The sequence below is a fragment of the Lolium perenne genome, chromosome 6 (genome assembly GCF_019359855.2).
Source record: "Lolium perenne isolate Kyuss_39 chromosome 6, Kyuss_2.0, whole genome shotgun sequence".
In the NCBI taxonomy this organism is placed as follows: Eukaryota; Viridiplantae; Streptophyta; class Magnoliopsida; order Poales; family Poaceae; genus Lolium; species Lolium perenne.
The window spans coordinates 146982353-146998577 of record NC_067249.2 but is presented as its reverse complement, the minus strand read 5'-3'; the positions used below and the strand labels follow the sequence as shown (position 1 = coordinate 146998577).

Here is a 16225-nt window from a genome sequence, read left to right as displayed (position 1 = left end):
TGAACGTTGAATATATTTGAAAACTTAACCCTCTACAACTTTTCACTACAGCTCATCAATGATTACCATATGTGCAAGAGCTTTTCATATATCCCGCAAGTCAAATCCCATACAAGATAGTGTGCACATTACATATCATTCACTACTTTTCCTGAAGTTTTAACTTCGGTTGTGACTTATTATCGTCACCTTTGCTAGATTTCATATCAAAGATGGGGTTTGTTATTTTAATACTAAAGAAAAATTATGTGTTTTGAGCTGCATTTTAATAAATAAAAATATCGAACAATCACCATGAAACCGACCTTGGTCCCATTGTCTTCATACTCCTATCCTTACAAACATCTGTCATTGACTCTAAACCTCTAGGTGTTGTTTCATTTTTAGTAACAGTCAAGTGTACCTTCCGTATCTCACGTTCTCATGTAAGCAACAACATTTTCAATCACTGAGGTAGCACGGACCACATGTCAAGCCATCTGAAAATCATACATAAATCACTCAGAAGAACATATATTATTCATTCTAGTTCAACCAAACAATCATAAAGGTTGATATTGCACAGTTGCACTCCCATTCGTGCCATCTGAACTTCTAAGACTGAGTGCAAAAGAATAACAGTTCACCTTTCCTGTGCTTGGCTTCTTAATTTCTAGTATTTGAGTCTAAACTGGATTAATGCATGTTAAGTTTAGTGTAAAAAAACAATATGTCTGCTATTGAAGAGTAAACAATAATGGGTAGGTACATACGGATATCACATATCATAATATGTCTAAATTTGCCAAAATAAGTTTTATGGAGTAAAATTCAGAAGGCACCGGCAAGTAGCTTTGTCTTTAAGATTGTTACGTTCTTTGCGAGAGACAAAAAACATGAGATAGATCGATGAGGTTATTTATCATGCATCTCAGTTACCTTGTAATCCCAGCACTTCCAAAAAAAAATTTTGTCTTGCTAGTTATTAACTGAAACTAAAAATAACACTTATGTTGGTATAGGAGAGGGGACATAACATCTAGCATTACTTAAGTACCAGTCACAGAATAGCCTTCCAAGACGGTCAGACAATCATCTGAATTTGAGCACCAAAGTACACAAATACTAACACAAAGTCATAACAAACGTCCTCTCATCTGCCAATAAACTTTCCTGGGCTCCTAGCTGTTTGTTCTGTTCTAGGCTAACCACATTGATGCTTCACAATTAAGTTTCTTCTTCTACTGGACTTGAAGCTGTATTCGTCATCAGAGTATACCTTTGGTCTAAACTCCACATGTAACTAAAAATTGTTGGATTGATTGATCTGAATACGGGATAACCTCCCTAGAATAGTAATATAATCCAATTAAAAGTAAAAAACTTATTGCCCACTCTAAACTTTATGAAAGGAGGTAATGCCTTCTAAAGAAATTGGTGAAGAAAGGAAATATAAAAAGGTAAAATAAAGAAGGATTAATGCAGTTGTACCTTCGGGCCTGATAGAAAACAGGATTGAAAGCCAACGGCATGCTTCGCCCACTCCAATGCCGAGGCCACCCAGCCACTCAGCAAGATGCAACTACCACCCCAGTGACACCCGATTCCACCTCCAACCAATCTCATGGCAAAAGAATAAAATAATTCAAAAAATGTTTAAATACATCGGCATATAGGAGAAGTTACTATTGAACTCCATCAATATACAATTGAAGATTATAATTCTGAATGAATGAAGCGGTGATGTAAGGAACTGCCAAATAATTCCGATGATGCACATGCGAGACATGTAGAACTGAATTCAGAATTCAGTGATTGATAAGTTTCTATTGAAAGTTAAAATCTTTAGTGATCTAAACTTTATAATTAATAGAAAACTTGCAGAAACTACAGAGTGCCTGCTTCGCCACAAACCAAAACGAACTACATCCATCCTTGCAAGAGTAGCACACATTCAGATACAAAAGCCTATATCAGCAAGGAACTTCCACCACAACAACCCAAAAAAGTGGTGCAACTCTATTTTTCATTGGGTATTCAGGAGTAATGCATTTCCCATCAGTATTTTGAACATCACTAGGTGTTCAGAGAAATGGTCAGATAATTAGCGCAAGAATAAAAAACTAAGCAAAATTTACAACTGAAGAATCTCCTTTGGCCAAAACTGAATCATTACGAAGGTCATATGATCTATACAGGAGGAAAATATATTTTGTTTTCACATTATGATCACTACAGTTCAATATGTTTAGAAGCTAGTCAGATCCTATGAGCTCAAGTTCATCTTCAGGATAATAAATCAAAGTGGGTATATATTGTACCCACAAAATTAGCTACCAGCTCTAGTTTAAGAGAAGACTGCGAGAAAATTGCTTGGCCACCAAATTAGCCCCCCAGCTCTAGTTTAAGAGAAGATTGTTGAAACGTCTACAGTACCCTTGCCTACATTGTGAATTCACTCACATGGTAAAATATATTGGCTTTAGTCTAGCGGTTTTTTTCCTATGTGCACTGATCCTTGCCTTCCTATTTGCTTGATACAGTATGAACGCCGGCAAACGCTTGACTTCTGATGGTCAATACCTCTCCTGTTTTATGTTTCTATGTTTATTTTGTTAACAATTTCTCTTTGCCATACACAGCAAATTCTCTAAAATCTTTGCTGACATATATTTGTAGTACACCACAATATACTTCAGAAATACAGAATTCACCAAGAAATGGCATCAAAATCATAGATATTGAACGGAAATTTTGTAAGTTGATTCAGTAACACTTGAACTGCCTCATACCCACATAATTCACCAGTGAAAACATAGCCAAAGAAAGATAAAACAATAGAAAGCTGAACAGTACACGAGCTAGTTAACAACCAGCTTCAACAGGCTGTGATACACACATAAACGCATCATCATATTTGAGCAAAATTACATTTCAGACATCCACGATGCACACATGAAGATGTACTGCACTTCATAACACAGGAATAATACTTGAACCCTGGGATAGAATGAAGATGCCCATGGTACAGTTCAAGCAAAACGACCAGTTATCAAAGAAAAAAACTTGAAGAACCGCCACAGTACCTTACATCGAAGCCCACCGGCGTGCGCCTGCTGTGAAACAAATTACAGCAGGTCTGAGGCTGCTCCCCGCCCACCAAACTACAGATGCCACCCACAGCGTCGCTCGAAGCCACCAGTCATCGGACTGCCTGACAACTGCGCCGCTTTTTGTGTTAACATAGGACGGTCTAACTCAGCAAAATACTTATAGTTCTTTATGACATGTAGAAGTCTCATGTACCACAATTGACTTCGACAATAAAACCAAGATAAAAGAAATGCAAGAATATAAAGGAGTGCAAACCTTTCTCGAAAAGGATAAATAAGCATTTCAAAGCATGCAAGATAAGGCAAGTTACATTTTACCCTGTCAGTATTATGAACTGATCAACACTTTTTTGGCAACATACTTCAGTAACTTTGTAGCATCTTATGAGCCAATCTATCTTATCTATACTCTAATAGGCATGTCAGTTGGACTAAATGAAATGCATTACTGATGGCTGTGATTTCCAGTATTAGAGGAGTCAGTATGTTCCTGCTACCCAGCACCAATTCTTCCTTCTCCTGCTAAAAAATTGGATATCTGTATTTGTACCTTGTAGACTACATTTTTAGCGACAATGGCTGAAGCTGAAAGTGGTGACCGCTACTCAAAGTGCTAGTTAATATTGCAGATAATATACTCATGTAAAGAACAACCCAACCGAAGTACAACAGGGAAAGCACATAAGCGATCAAGCATTGAATCTTCATACTAAACCCATGCTAGGTAAAATAGACCAAAAATCTGTCATAGAACAAAGTATCACTGCAATCCATTCTGAGTACCATATAAGGAAGTCGTCATGTAAGGGAGAACCCAACCGAAATACAACAGGGAAAGATTGAATCTTCAGACCATAAATCTGTCATAGAACAATTTATCACTACAATCCATGCTGAACAATTTAACCTGAATGTTAAACCTGCAGTAGGCAAAATCGATCTAGGATAAAGCAACCATGAGCCACCGCCACCATACGACATGAATCTGAAACCCTATAAATAAATGCGGTGCTCATTTCGGGTCCAGGCAATCAAATCCCTAGCTCCCAAACCTAAATCTGGAAAAGCAGCTAGGTGGATGGATACCAAGACGGACAGCGTCCAAACAAGACACCGGCCAAACAAAAAATGCCCAGCACACGCCCACACTCGCCCACACTCGCCCAGAATACAGCGAACACAACAAAGCGGTGGTACTGGCCGAAGCGACCCCAGCAAGATGTTCCCCCAAATCGACGAATCCGCAGCAATGCGCCACAAACACACGCAGGTCGAGCCCAATCCCCCCAGTAGCGACCGCACACGCTCCCATCCAGGGCACACAGCACACACTAGCCAACTATCAACACCAAAACTGAGAGAAGAAAGAAGGGGAAACACACCAGCTTAGAGAATCAGGCGCGGCGGGGAAGACCGGCGGCCACAACGCCGCCGCCGAAGAACCGCGCACCATGCGCACCGCCGAAGCACCGCGCGAGCCGCCACAAATCCACGCTGCCGAAGAACAGCGCGCGCCGCCACAAAGCCATGAATGAAGAGGAGAAGCAGAACAGCCAGCCGAAGAGAACGACCGCCGCAATCAAGAAAGACGAAGCTGCCGTCAAAGGAACCCGCTAACCGACCCACACGCGATGCCGCCTCATCGCGTCGTCGACACGTGAACACCTGCGAGTCTCGAGGTGGCATCGCAGCGACACGCATGCGATAGCCCAAATAACGGCCCACCACCGAACGGCGACAACCGGTGCGAATATCCTCCAGGCGGGGCCCGCGATAGTGATGGGTAAATCAGCCAGAGGAGCTGCCAACCCTGGGAGCTTAGAGCTCTTAGAGGATTTGCTTTACTGTCAAAAGAAAAATGCAAACAGATTTGTTTTATTTTGCCAAATTCCACCAACCTATTAGTAATAACTAAAAGTGGTATAAAAACGTCAAAAGTATATAAAAAAGCTACAAATAGCCCTTTAGACCACCCAACCACGAGCCCATCAGCCATCACCGAAGCAGGGCATACGTCGGGTAGATACCATCAGCTAGATAGTAACCTTTGTTGTATGTGTGGTTGTTTACCTCAAAGTTCACGGCAGGAGCTTGTCCCTCAGCTAGCCTGGCAAACACTAGAGAGCACTGCGGCATGTTGATATCATTGTTTGTTCATGTCATGCCAAAAAATGCATGCTAAATCCAAAGCTCATGGTCTGCCACCGCCTCAAGAATGACACTGCACTCACCAGTATGTCTCTTGTAGATCCCCTGCCAAATCCAAAGCTCATGGTCTGCCACCGCCTCAAGAATGACACTGCACTCACCAGTATGTCTCTTGTAGATCCCCTGCCAAATCCAAAGCTCATGGTCTGCCACCGCCTCAAGAATGACACTGCACTCACCAGTATGTCCCTTAGATCCCCTTCCAAATCCAAAGCTCATGGTCTGCCACCGCCTCAAGAATGACACTGCACTCACCAGTATGCCCCAATGCATACAGTCAATGCTTTCGAGCATCCCAGGAAACCCTCTTATTGCATTCTTTTGCAGGATCCGAGATGTATCATCTTCTCTTGGTGCTCTCAAATAGTCTTTCCCAAACACCGCTATGATGGCTCGGCAAAACCTGTAGAGAGTCTCTGTACATGTTGACTCTGCCATCCGTAGGTAGTCATTGGTTGTATCTGGAGGAGCTCTGAAAGAACATTTCCCGCCCTTTTGGATTTTGTGTGTTTGATGTCAACACTAGGTATATATTTATGTGTGTTGATGTAGACAGGTACAAGTTATCAAGAAATATGTTGGATCGGTGAAATGGTATGGCTGTTCTGAAGTTCTGCAGGTTTTTTTGTTTCTGGCGGAAGTTCCGGCCCCAGCAGGCGAAAGTTCCGCCCTGGTACGTTCAGCAGAAGCCTCTCGGCCAGCTCTGTGTTCACTGTTTTTCCTGACCGGAAGTTCCGGTGGAGTTGGCCGGCAGTTCCGGTCAGCGGAACTTCCGCCCAACTTCCGGACAAGTTCCGGAATTCTGGAATTGTGGCTCAGTAATGTCCAGTATGGTTTTCACCAAATTCCGGAACTTGGCCGGAACTTCCGGTCACCGGAAGTTCCGCCCAAGTTCCGCCCCAACATCTTTTGAACTGGACGTCTGTCGAAGGCGGAAGTTCCGGCCCTCATGGCCGGTACTTCCGGTGGAAGCCGGAACTTTCGGCCCTCCTGGCCGGAACTTCCGGTGTTAGTGGATTTCGTCCCAACGGTCAGATCTGAGAGCTCCAATCATATAAATAGCTTTCTTCTCCAAAGGGACAAGTTGCTCAATCATTGCAAGAAAAATCTGCCAAGCTTCACCACCATTAGAGCCACCTCAAGAACACAAGATTTGCAAGATCTCCTTCCTCCCCCAACCAAACCTCTTGATCTTTGGAGATCCGAAGGAGAAGACACCGATCTACATCCTCACGGAAGCGTTTTTCATTTCCCCCTCATTTGTTTGAGGGATCTCATGCTAGTGTTCCTATTTGGTTCCCTAGTTGATTTGTGTTGATTGTTGTATTGTTACAGATTTGGGAGCCTCCAATTCAGTTGTGGATGTGTGCCCCAAGAATCTTGTAAAGGCCCGGTTTCCGCCTCGAGGAAATCCCTTAGTGGAAGTGGGCTAGGCCTTCGTGGCGTTGCTCACCGGAGATCTGAGTGAAGCCTTCGTGGCTGTTGGTTTGGCTTTCGTAGCAACCACACTCCTCCAAACGTAGACGTACCTTCTTGCAAAGGAAGGGAACTACGGGAATCATCTCCGTGTCATCGCGTGCTCCACTCTCGGTTACCTCTATCCTATTCTATCTCTTATATTGTGTAGCTATATCTTGCTTAGTTGCTTATCTTGTCATATAGGTAAATTCACGTAGTTGCATATCTAGAGAATTTACCTTTGTGTCAAGCCTAAATCGAAAAAGAACTAAAAATTGGTTAGCACCTATTCACCCCCCCCCCCTCTAGGTGCGGCATACGATCCTTTCAATTGGTATCAGACCTCGGCTCTTATTTCGGGCTTAACCGCCTAAGAGTATGTCGGACGATGGACCTACAGAAGGGGAGGCTAAGATGGTCACCATGGATGATATCAATTCGTTGAGGTCATCCATGGACATAGCACCTACGGAAGTATTGCGCGTAATGTAATCAGTAACTACATCCTTGAACATAGCACCTACGGAAGTATTGCGCGTAATGTAATCAGTAACTACATCCTTGAACATAGCACCAATGTTTTATCCCTAGTGGCAACAGCACATCCATAATCTTAGAGATTTCTGTCACTTCCCCAGATTCACGGAGACATGAACCCACTATCGAGCATAAATACTCCCTCTTGGAGTTACAAGCATCTACTTGGCCAGAGCATCTACTAGTAACGGAGAGCATGCAAGATCATAAACAACACATAGACATAACTTTGATAATCAACATAACAAGTATTCTCTATTCATCGGATCCCAACAAACGCAACATATAGAATTACAGATAGATGATCTTGATCATGTTAGGCAGCTCACAAGACCCGACAATTAAGCACAATGGAGAGAAGACAACCATCTAGCTACTGCTATGGACCCATAGTCCAGGGGTAGACTACTCACACATCACTCCGAAGGCGACCATGGCGGCGTAGAGTCCTCCGGGAGATGAATCCCCTCTCCGGCAGGGTGCCGGAGGCGATCTCCTCAATCCCCCGAGATGGGATTGGCGGCGGCGGCGTCTCTGGAAGGTTTTCCGTATCGTGGCTCTTGGTACTAGGGGTTTCGCGACGGAGGCTTTAAGTAGGCGGAAGGGCAGGTCAGGGGGCCACACGAGGGGCCCACACCATAGGGCCGCGCGGCCAGGGCAGGGGCCGCGCCGCCCTAGGGTTTGGCTGCCTCGTGGCCCCACTTCGTCTCCTCTTCGGTCTTCTGGAAGCTTCGTGGCAAAATAGGACCCTGGGCGTTGATTTCGTCCAATTCCGAGAATATTTCGTTACTAGGATTTCTGAAACCAAAAACAGCGTAAAACAAAGAATCGGCTCTTCGGCATCTTGTTAATAGGTTAGTTCCAGAAAATGCACGAATATGACATAAAGTGTGCATAAAACATGTAGATATCATCAATAATGTGGCATGGAACACAAGAAATTATCGATACGTCGGAGACGTATCAGCATCCCCAAGCTTAGTTCTGCTCGTCCCGAGCAGGTAAAACGATAACAAAGATAATTTCTGGAGTGACATGCCATCATAACCTTGATCATACTATTTGTAAAGCATATGTAGTGAATGCAGCGATCAAAACAATGTATATGACATGAGTAAACAAGTGAATCATATAGCAAAGACTTTTCATGAATAGTACTTCAAGACAAGCATCAATAAGTCTTGCATAAGAGTTAACTCATAAAGCAATAAATCAAAGTAAAGGCATTGAAGCAATACAAAGGAAGATTAAGTTTCAGCGGTTGATTTCAACTTGTAACATGTATATCTCATGGATATTGTCAACATAGAGTAATATAACAAATGCAATATGCAAGTATGTAGGAATCAATGCACAGTTCACACAAGTGTTTGCTTCTTGAGATGGAGAGAAATAGGTGAACTGACTCAACATAAAAGTAAAAGAAAGGTCCTTCAAAGAGGAAAGCGTCGATTGCTATATTTGTGCTAGAGCTTTTATTTTGAAAACATGAAACAATTTTGTCAACGGTAGTAATAAAGCATATGTATCATGTAAATTATATCTTACAAGTTGCAAGCCTCATGCATAGTATACTAATAGTGCCCGCACCTTGTCCTAATTAGCTTGGACTACCGGATCATCGCAATACACATGTTTTAACCAAGTGTCACAAAGGGGTACCTCTATGCCGCCTGTACAAAGGTCTAAGGAGAAAGCTCGCATTGGATTTCTCGCTATTGATTATTCTCAACTTAGACATCCATACCGGGACAACATAGACAACAGATAATGGACTCCTCTTTTATGCATAAGCATGTAACAACAATTAATAATTTTCTCATATGAGATTGAGGATACATGTCCAAAACTGAAACTTCCACCATGGATCATGGCTTTAGTTAGCGGCCCAATGTTCTTCTCTAACAATATGCATGCTTAACCATAAGGTGGTAGATCGCTCTTACTTCAGACAAGACGAGCATGCATAGCAACTCACATGAAATTCAACAAAGAGTAGTTGATGGCGTCCCCAGTGAACATGGTTATCGCACAACAAGCAACTTAATAGGAGATAAAATGCATAAGTACATATTCAATACCACAATAGTTTTTAAGCTATTTGTCCCATGAGCTATATATTGCAAAGGTGAATGATGGAATTTTAAAGGTAGCACTCAAGCAATTTACTTTGGAATGGCGGAGAAATACCATGTAGTAGGTAGGTATGGTGGACACAAATGGCATAGTGGTTGGCTCAAGTATTTTGGATGCATGAGAAGTATTCCCTCTCGATACAAGGTTTAGGCTAGCAAGGCTATTTGAAACAAACACAAGGATGAACCGGTGCAGCAAAACTCACATAAAAGACATATTGTAAACATTATAAGAATCTACACCGTCTTCCTTGTTGTTCAAACTCAATACTAGAAATTATCTAGACCTTAGAGAGACCAAATATGCAAACCAAATTTAAGCATGCTCTATGTATTTCTTCATTAATGGGTGCAAAGCATATGATGCAAGGGCTTAAACATGAGCACAACAATTGCCAAGTATCACATTATCCAAGACATTTTAGCAATTACTACATGTATCATTTTCCAATTCCAACCATATAACAATTTAACGAAGAAGAAACTTCGCCATGAATACTATGAGTAGAGCCTAAGGACATACTTGTCCATATGCTACAGCGGAGCGTGTCTCTCTCCCACAAAGTGAATACTAGGATCCATTTTATTCAAACAAAAACAAAAAAAACAAAAACAAACCGACGCTCCAAGCAAAGCACATAAGATGTGATGGAATAAAAATATAGTTTCAGGGGAGGAACCTGATAATGTTGTCGATGAAGAAGGGGATGCCTTGGGCATCCCCAAGCTTAGACGCTTGAGTCTTCTTAGAATATGCAGGGGTGAACCACCGGGGCATCCCCAAGCTTAGAGCTTTCACTCTCCTTGATCATGTTGCATCATACTCCTCTCTTGATCCTTGAAAACTTCCTCCACACCAAACTTAGAACAACTCATTAGAGGGTTAGTGGACAATAAAAATTAACATGTTCAGAGGTGACATAATCATTCTTAACACTTCTGGACATTGCATAAAGCTACTGGACATTAATGGATCAAAGAAATTCATCCAACATAGCAAAAGAGGCAATGCGAAATAAAAGGCAGAATCTGTCAAAACAGAACAGTTCGTATTGACGAATTTTATCGAGGCACCAGACTTGCTCAAATGAAAATGCTCAAATTGAATGAAAGTTGCGTACATATCTGAGGATCACTCACGTAAATTGGTATAATTTTCTGAGTTACCTACAGAGAAAACAGCCCAGATTCGTGACAGCAAAGAAATCTGTTTCTGCGCAGTAATCCAAATCTAGTATGAACTTTACTATCAACGACTTTACTTGGCACAACAAAACACAAAACTAAGATAAGGAGAGGTTGCTACAGTAGTAAACAACTTCCAAAACACAAAATAAAAACAAAGTACTGTAGTAAAAACCATGGGTTGTCTCCCATAAGCGCTTTTCTTTAACGCCTTTCAGCTAGGCGCAGAAAGTGTGTATCAAGTATTATCAAAGGGTGGTGCATCTACAACGGGATGCGGAGTTTTCTCAACCAGGCATAGTATATTAGATACATAAGTTTTAGCGTCCCCCTTTTCATTAGTCTTGGGCTTGCTACTCTCATCAAACAAATTTTCAGGAAGAAGCCAAGCAAAATTATTTTCTAGTGCATCATTCATCGCTAGGAGCTTACATGGTATTGGTGCTTTGATCTCCCCACCATCATTAATATTATTAGTGTACTTTATTCTATCCATATCCATCTTTTCAAGGAGACTAACAAAATTGGTATAAGAACCAAGCATATCATATTTAGCAAAGACCTTTCTAGCTTCTCTTGCTATACCACCAAATTCTCTAAGAAGGGTTTCTAAAACAAAATCTTTCTTTTCCCCTTCTGCCATATCACCAAGTGTGAGAAACATGTGTTGGATTATAGGATTGAGATTAACAAATTTAGTTTCCATCATGCGAACTAAAGCAGCAGCAGCAATTTCATAAGTAGAAGCTAATTCTTCCAAGTGTCTATCTTCAAAATCTTCAACGGTACTAACATGATTGAAAAATTCTTCTATATTATTTCTCCCAATTATAGACCCACGTCCTACCGGTATGTCTTTCGTGGTAAAATTAAAAGGAAACATGATGAATCAAGTAAAGTAAATGCAAGTAACTAATTTTTTTGTGTTTTTGATATAGCAAACAAGATAGCAAATAAAGTAAAACTAGCAACTAATTTTTTTGTATTTTGATTTAGTGCAGCAAACAAAGTAGTAAATAAAACTAAGCAAGACAAAAACAAAGTAAAGAGATTGGGAAGTGGAGACTCCCCTTGCAGCGTGTCTTGATCTCCCCGGCAACGGCGCCAGAAAAAGAGCTTGATACGCGTACAACACGCGTCCGTTGGGAACCCCAAGAGGAAGGTGTGATGCGTACAGCGGCAAGTTTTCCCTCGGTATGAAACCAAGGTTTATCGAACCAAGAGGGAGCCAAGAAGCACGTTGAAGGTTGATGGCGGCGGGATGTAGTGCGGCGCAACACCAGAGATTCCGGTGCCAACGTGGAACCTCGCACAACAGACAAAGTACTTTGCCCCAACGAAACAAAGTGAGGTTGTCAATCTCACCGGCTTGCTGTAACAAAGGATTAGATGTATAGTGTGGATGATGATTGTTTGCAGAGAACAAGAGAACAAGTATTGCAAGAGATTGTATTTCAGTAAAGAGAATTGGACCGGGGTCCACAGTTCACTAGAGGTGTCTCTCCCATAAGATAAACAGCATGTTGGATGAACAAATTACAGTTGGGCAATTGACAAATAAAGAGGGCATGACCATGCACATACATATTATGATGAGTATAGTGAGATTTAATTGGGCATTACGACAAAGTACATAGACCGCTATCCAAAGATGCATCTATGCCTAAAAAGTCCACCTTCAAAGTTATCATCCGAACCCCCTCCAGTATTAAGTTGCTAACAACAGACAATTGCATTAAGTGTTGCGCGTAATGTAATCAGTAACTACATCCTTGAACATAGCACCAATGTTTTATCCCTAGTGGCAACAGCACATCTATAATCTTAGAGATTTCTGTCACTTCCCCAGATTCACGGAGACATGAACCCACTATCGAGCATAAATACTCCCTCTTGGAGTTACAAGCATCTACTTGGCCAGTGCATCTACTAGTAACGGAGAGCATGCAAGATCATAAACAACACATAGACATAACTTTGATAATCAACATAACAAGTATTCTCTATTCATCGGATCCCAACAAACGCAACATATAGAATTACAGATAGATGATCTTGATCATGTTAGGCAGCTCACAAGACCCGACAATTAAGCACAATGGGGAGAAGACAACCATCTAGCTACTGCTATGGACCCATAGTCCAGGGGTAGACTACTCACACATCACTCCGGAGGCGACCATGGCGGCGTAGAGTCCTCTGGGAGATGAATCCCCTCTCCGGCAGGGTGCCGGAGGCGATCTCCTGAATCCCCCGAGATGGGATTGGCGGCGGCGGCGTCTCTGGAAGGTTTTCCGTATCGTGGCTCACGGTACTGGGGGTTTCGCGACGGAGGCTTTAAGTAGGCGGAAGGGCAGGTCAGGGGGCCACACGAGGGGCCCACACCATAGGGCCGCGCGGCCAGGGCAGGGGCCGCGCCGCCCTAGGGTTTGGCTACCTCGTGGCCCCACTTCGTCTCCTCTTCGGTCTTCTGGAAGCTTCGTGGCAAAATAGGACCCTGGGCGTTGATTTCGTCCAATTCCGAGAATATTTCGTTACTAGGATTTCTGAAACCAAAAACAAAGAGAAAACAAAGAATCGGCTCTTCGGCATCTTGTTAATAGGTTAGTTCCAGAAAATGCACGAATATGACATAAAGTGTGCATAAAACATGTAGATATCATCAATAATGTGGCATGGAACACAAGAAATTATCGATACGTCGGAGACGTATCACACCGCTAGGTGACTCTCCTGCAGAAACTGAAACCGATGAAGTAAAGAATGTTTACGCGACTCGGAAAACTCGGTACTCTCAAGTTCAGTGTGCCATCCTGTGCAGTTTGGAAGCCGATCTTCAAAACCGTTTTGAGCATCACGATCCTCATGAGTTTGTCAATGAGCTGAAAGCTATATTTGAAACTCATGCGGCCGTGGAATGCTATGAAGCATCGAAACACTTCTTCAGCTGCATGATGGAAGAAGGCAACTCCGTTAGTGAGCACATGCTCGCCGGGCATGCGAAGAAACTCAGTGACTTGGGAATAGTGATTCCTAACAGACTGGGGATTAATCGTGTCCTTCAATCACTGCCACCAAGTTACAAGAACTTTGTGATGAACTACAATATGCAGAACATGAACAAAGAGTTACCTGAACTCTTTGGCATGCTAAAAGCTGCTGAGATTGAGATCAAGAAAGAGCACCAAGTGTTGATGGTCAACAAGACCACCAGTTTCAAGAAACAGGGCAAGTCTAAGGGGAAATTCAAGAAGGGTGGCAAGAAAGCTGCCACGCCTCCTATGAAACCTAAGAACGGCCCTAAGCCTGATGTTGAGTGCTATTACTGCAAGGAGAAGGGACACTGGAAGCGTAATTGCTCCAAGTATCTGGCTGATCTGAAGAGCGGCCTTGTCAAGAAGAAGAAAGAAGGCATATCTGATATACATGTTATAGATGTTTATCTCACTGGTTCTCGTACTAGTACCTGGGTATTTGATACTGGTTCGGTTGCTCATATTTGTAACTCGAAACAGGAACTAAAGAATAAACGAAGACTACTGAAAGATGAAGTGACGATGCGCGTTGGAAACGGATCCAAAGTCGATGTGATCGCTGTCGGCACACTTCCTCTACATCTACCTTTAGGATTAGTTTTAAGCCTAAATAATTGTTATTTTGTACCCGCGTTGAGCATGAACATTATATCTAGATCTTGTTTAATGCAAGACGGTTATTCATTCAAGTCTGAGAATAATGGTTGTTCTATTTTTATGAATAATATCTTTTATGGTCGAGCACCTGAAAAGAATGGCTTATTTCTGTTAGATCTCGATAGTAGTTATACGCATATACATAACATTGATGCTAAGCGAATTAAATTGAATGATAATTCTACTTATATGTGGCAATCGCTGCCTTGGTCATATTGGAGTGAAACGCATGAAGAAACTCCATACTGATGGATTACTTGAATCACTTGACTTTGAGTCACTTGATAGATGCGAAGCATGTCTAATGGGAAAAATGACTAAGACTCCATTCTCTGGTATGATGGAGTGAGCTACTGACTTATTGGAAATCATATATACCGATGTGTGCGGACTGATACGTCCAAAACGTATCTACTTTCCCGAACACTTTTGCTATTGTTTTGCCTCTAATTTGTGTATTTTGGATGCAACTAACACGGACTAACGCTGTTTTAAGCTGTTATGCAGGTGTCTCGTTTTTGTGCAGAAATCCAACTTTCAGGAAAATCCTCGGAATTTATGCAGAAGGTCCTATTTTCCCAGAATATTGGCGGAGCCAGAAGGGCAAGCCAGGTGGGGGCCCGAGGGCCCCACACCATAGGCCGGCGCGGCCCAGGAGGGGCCCGCGCGGCCCTATGGTGTGGCGGCCTCGGTCAGCCCCCGACGCTCTCCTTCGGACTATTTATTGCCTTCGACCTAAAAACGCACGGGGGAGAAGTCGAAGTCGCCAGAAAGCCTCCAGAACGCCGCCACATCGCGAAACTCCGTCTCGGGAGCCAGAAATCTCCGTTCTGGCACTCCGCCGGGACGGGGAATTGGAGGAGATCATCGCCATCATCACCACCGACGCCTCTTCATCAACCAGCCATGTTTCCCTCATCCATGTGTGAGTAATTCCCCCGCTGTAGGCCGAAGGGGATGGTAGGGATTGGATGAGATTGGTCATTAATGTCTACGGGTGCTTCTATTCTTGTAGACAGTGTTGGGCCTCCAAGAGCAGAGGTTTGTAGAACAGCAGCAAGTTTCCCTTAAGTGGATCACCCAAGGTTTATCGATCTCAGGGAGGAAGAGGTCAAAGATATCCCTCTCATGCAACCCTGCAACCACAAAGCAAGAAGTCTCTTGTGTCCCCAACACACCTAATAGGTGCACTAGTTCGGCGAAGAGATAGTGAAATACAAGTGGTGTGAATAAGTATGAGTAGTAGCAACAGCACCAGAAAAGTGCTTTGCTGTCCAGGACTGGCGTGTGGTTGATTGTGGTAATATTGCGGACAATACAGATGCAGTAAAACAGTAAACAAGCAGCGATAGCAGTATTTAGGAACAAGGCCTAGGGATTATACTTTCACTAGTGGACACTCTCAACATTGATCACATAACAGAATAAATAAATAGATGCTAGACTCTACACTCTCTTGTTGGATGATGAACACCACTAACTGTGTAGGATTACACGAACCCTCAATGCCGGAGTTAACAAGCTCCACAATATTCGATGTTCATATTTAAATAACCTTAGAGTGCATGACAGATCAACATAACCAAACCAAGTACTAACATAGCATGCACACTGTCACCTTCACGCTACGAAAGGAGGAATAAGTCACATCAATACCATCATAGCAATAGTTAACTTCATAATCTACAAGAGATCACAATCATAGCCTACGCCAAGTACTACACGATGCACACACTGTCACCTTTACACCGTGCAGGAGGAATAAACTACTTTAATAGCATCGCTAGAGTAGCACATAGATGAATTGTGATACAAAACACATTGCAATCATAAAGAGATATAAATAAGCACTTCACTATGCCATTCATAACAGTGAATAAGTATTCTGTGAAATATAGCCTAAGAGACCCACACGGTG

At 42.6% G+C, this 16225-nt stretch overlaps 1 long non-coding RNA gene across 2 annotated transcripts; it reads right to left on the bottom strand.

The window, feature by feature from the left end:
• Positions 1 to 291: 291 nt before the first annotated feature.
• On the bottom strand, positions 292 to 4790 carry LOC127307287 (uncharacterized). Of its 2 annotated transcripts, none has more exons than XR_007855382.2 (3): positions 4475 to 4789; positions 1471 to 3200; positions 292 to 479 (listed from the first exon to the last, which is right to left on the bottom strand). It is a non-coding gene; the product is annotated as an uncharacterized lncRNA (long non-coding RNA). The 2 variants fall into 2 exon arrangements; XR_011747304.1 differs by lacking the exon at positions 292 to 479 and adding an exon at positions 489 to 1326 and having other exon boundaries at positions 4475 to 4790.
• Between the last annotated feature and the right edge of the window lie 11435 nt (positions 4791 to 16225).